This window comes from Lolium rigidum, chromosome 3, assembly GCF_022539505.1.
Source record: "Lolium rigidum isolate FL_2022 chromosome 3, APGP_CSIRO_Lrig_0.1, whole genome shotgun sequence".
Taxonomy (NCBI): Eukaryota; Viridiplantae; Streptophyta; class Magnoliopsida; order Poales; family Poaceae; genus Lolium; species Lolium rigidum.
This window is the reverse complement of record NC_061510.1, coordinates 174,972,927-174,977,609: the sequence shown is the minus strand read 5'-3', so window position 1 is coordinate 174,977,609 and position 4,683 is coordinate 174,972,927.

Genomic DNA, 4,683 nt, shown 5'->3' with positions numbered 1-4,683 from the left:
GGGAAAGTAGATACGTTTTGGACGTATCACAAACGTATCTATAATTTTTGATCCTCCATGCTTGTTTTACACCAATTTATATATGTTTTGCTCATACTTCGTAGCACTTTTATACTTTTATGGCACTAACCTATTAAGATGTCAAAGTGTCAGTTCCATGTTTTCTGCTGTTTTGTATTTCAGAAAATTTTTACAGGAAATATTCTCGGAATTGGACGAAACAAAAGCCGAAGTCAATATTTATCGTAACAAAGACAGAGTCCAGAGGGAGTAGAAGAAAGGCCACAGGGCGGCCAGACCACACTTAGGCGCAGCCTGGCCTTGGCCCGCGCCTAGAGGTGGTGTGGCCCCCTGGCCTCCACCGACCTCTCCCTTCCGCCTATAAGAATCCTCCCTACGCGTGAACCCTAAATGAATCGGCCTCCATCCACGAAAAGTTCCGTAGCTCCGCTGTCGTCGCAGACAAGATTCGGGTGACATAAGTCTCTGTTCCGGCACCCTGTCGGGACGGGGAATTTCCCCCGGAGCCATCTCCATCGCCATTGCTGACTCCTACGATGAGGATTGAGTAGTTCTCCCCCGAGGCTGAGGGCTTTACTGGTAGCTATGTGGTCTATCTGAAGGAGATATGCCCTAGAGGCAATAATAAAGTGGTTATTATTTATATCTTTATGTTTATGATAAATGTTTATATATCATGCTATAATTGTATTAACCGAAACATTAGTACATGTGTGATATGTAGACAAACAAAGAGTCCCTAGTATGCCTCTTAACTAGCTTGTTGATTAATGGATGATTAGTTTCATAATCATGAACATTGGATGTTATTAATAACAAGGTTATATCATTGTATGAATGATGTAATGGACACACCCAATTAAGCGTAGCATAAGATCTCGTCATTAAGTTATTTGCTATAAGCTTTCGATACATAGTTACCTAGTCCTTATGACCATGAGATCATGTAAATCACTTATACCGGAAAGGTACTTTGATTACATCAAACGCCACTGCGTAAATGGGTGGTTATAAAGGTGGGATTAAGTATCCGGAAAGTATGAGTTGAGGCATATGGATCAACAGTGGGATTTGTCCATCCCGATGACGGATAGATATACTCTGGGCCCTCTCGGTGGAATGTCGTCTAATGTCTTGCAAGCATATGAATAAGTTCATAAGAGACCACATACCACGGTACGAGTAAAGAGTACTTGTCAGGATACGAGGTTGAACAAGGTATAGAGTGATACCGAAGATCAAACCTCGGACAAGTAAAATATCGCGTGACAAAGGGAATTGGTATCGTATGTCAATGGTTCATTCGATCACTAAAGTCATCGTTGAATATGTGGGAGCCATTATGGATCTCCAGATCCCGCTATTGGTTATTGGTCGGAGTGAGTACTCAACCATGTCCGCATAGTTCACGAACCGTAGGGTGACACACTTAAAGTTGGATGTTGAAATGGTAGAACTTGAATATGGAATGGAGTTCGAATATTTGTTCGGAGTCCCGGATGAGATCCCGGACATCACGAGGAGTTCCGGAATGGTCCGGAGAATAAGATTCATATATAGGAAGTCATATTCCAAGTTTGGAAATGATCCGGTGCATTTATGGCAGGTTCTAGAAGGTTCTAGAAAAGTCCGGAAGAAATCACCATGGAAAGTAGAGTCCCGGAGGGACTCCACCTTGCATGACCAGCCAACCCTAAAGGGGAGGAGTCCAAGGTGGACTCCCCTAGGGTGGCCGGCCAACCCACCTCAAGGAAAGGTGGGAGTCCCACCTTGGGTAGGACTCCCTCCTTGAGTAGGTTTCCCACATATGGGAGGTTTTAGTGTTGGGGTCTTATTCGAAGACTTGGACTAGAACTCTTGGTGCTTCCACCTATATAATGAGGGGCATAGGAGAGGGGGCTGACCACTTCAAGCCTCAGCCTTGGCCGCACCCCTTAGAGGGCCGGCGCCCAACCCCTCTCTCTCCCCAAACCCTAGCGGTCTCTCTCCTCCACCACATCCCACACGCCTAAGAGAAGCTCCGCCGGATTTCTCCACCACCACAGACACCACGCCGTCGTGCTGTCGGATTCAAGAGGAGCTCCTACTTCCGCTGCCCGCTGGAACGGGGAGGTGGACGTCGTCTTCATCAACAACCGAACGTGTGACCGAGTACGGAGGTGCTGCCCGTTCGTGGCGCCGGAAGCGATCGTGATCAAGATCTTCTACGCGCTTTTGCAAGCGGCAAGTGAACGTCTACCGCAGCAACAAGAGCCTCATCTTGTAGGCTTTGGAATCTCTTCAAGGGTGAGACTCGATACCCCCTCGTTGCTACCATCTTCTAGATTGCATCTTGGCTTGGATTGCGTGTTCGCGGTAGGAAATTTTTTGTTTTCTATGCAACGTTATCCTACACTATCTATCTCTCCATGTATGATCTTTATGTGATCACAAGCTTTGTAATCTAGTGGAATAAGTAGATGTTATTCTTCAACTATTGTGCTACTCAAGTGGTTTTATTATGTGATCTCCAGGGACACCTTGTCCAACGGTGTGAAGGTGACAGTGTGCACACCATGTTTGTTTCTTAACCTTAATTTATAGAAATACTTATGAATTGTGGTGTCTAGTTAGTACCATCTGTGTATGCTCAAAGTGACAGCGTGGGGCGTCCATAGATTTGGGAATGTGAACTTTAAGGAGTGCTTATGCATCCCTACGCAATAAATTTGTGTTTATTATCAAACCGGAGAGTGGTTCAAAGTAGCATAGTGAAGAGATAATATATATGTATTCAATTATGGTATCATTGTTGAGAGTGTTCACTAGTGAAAGTATGATCCCTAGGCCTTGTTTCCAAGCATTGAAACACCGTTTAAAACCAGTTCTGCTACATGTTTGCATGCTGCCATTTTTATTTCAGATTGCAATTACCACTAATAATCATCCATATTATTTGTATTTCACTATCTCTTCGCCGAACTAGTGCACCTATACATCCGACAAGTGTATTGGGTGTGTTGGGGACACAAGAGACTTCTTGTATCGTAATTGCAGGGTTGCTTGAGAGGGATATATTTGACCTCTACCTCCCTGAGTTCGATAAACCTTGGGTGATCCACTTAAGGGAAACTTGTTGTTGTTCTACAAGCCTCTGCACTTGGAGGCCCAACACTGTCTACAAGAATAGAAGCGTGCGTAGACATCGGGCTTTCGGTAGCAGTCGTCGACTTTGGTGATTCCACGATTTCTTCCTCAGGAATCACCGTCTTGGCAGGTGTCTTGACAAATGCTGACAAAGCCTGGTTGTCATCATCAATTGGATCCTTTAGGGTTTCCCCTTCGTCCCTATGAAGAGAGAGAGACACAATCAAAACAAAAATATACATGTGACAAACTTTGGCTTCAGCAGAAAAAAGACTTGCGAACTGAGGATGTCGGCCAAATCGAAAAGATTTATAGGCACACATGAAGAAGAAGGAGCATCCGAACTTATCGACATCACAAGCTTCGGCTTGGGAGCATTCGAAGAGCTCGAGTCTTAATCATCAACGTCAGATCGCTTCCTTTTCTCCCTGGCCCTTTCGTCTTTCGAATGGGCGGAGGGAATCGAAGTCCCCAAACGAGACGATTCGGATGCAGCGTCCTCGTCCATCCCAACGGTTTCTTGTACCGTAGTAGTTTCAGGTGTGTCACCCTCAGTTTCCACGGAAGCATTAGATATTTCGCCTCCTTCCGGAAGTGGAGGCAGGAAGGCGAGGTGAACATGGTCCTACATAAATAAAACTTTAGCGATGACAAGGAAGAACAATGAAAGGATAGAGATAGATAATTTTGAAGCAAGTAGAAACTTACAGAGGGACGCGTATGTTCCTTGTCGAATGGTGTAACTCGACAAGAAGAAGGAATACTATCCTCGGCGGTGAGCTTGGTGAACCGTTGATCATATTTCTCGTGTTCTGAAGTGGTCAGGTCTTCAGAGACCCTCGTTGAATGTTTGGGTCCAGAGAAATTCCACATGGAGGAAGCTCTAGCTTGGAGAGGTTAAACTCGCGATATATCTTTTCCTTTGGTAGATTGAAGGGAGCGGATTTGTTCCACCAGTGGGTCCATCTACTTCATCTCAACAATAGTCACGGCTTGTGATAACTCCAAATTTCGATGCATTTTACTACGGATTTTCCATCACCTATCTATTGGTTTCATTGGCTTTTCATTGGATTTTGTGTTTCAACTAACGCTATTGTGGTATACTTTATGGGTATGCCAACGACATGGTCTAGATCCGGCAAGCCCGAGTGGCCCACAGATGGTGGTGTGGCATATGGCCCACCGGGCGGCCCAGTTGCTGTTGAAAGAAGATGGATGAAGTCCAGCCCAGGAACAGGAGCCAGATCCCAACCGACCTATGCAAGTAGGCGGATCCATGGAAGCCCATGAAGTATGCGGATCCATGACGACAAGATTAGATCTAGGTGGATCCTTGACGTGCACGGCAATGTATATTCCGTAGTTAGGCATCTTGTATTCCGGCTAGGACTCTCCATGTAAACCCTAGATCCGGGCACCTATATAAGCCGGATCCTGGGAGCCCTAGAGGCACAACCAAAACTCATTGTAACACCACGAAAGCGCGCAGATAATTCCACACAAGCAGCAGTAGGCCCTATCCTCAAGCAGGTG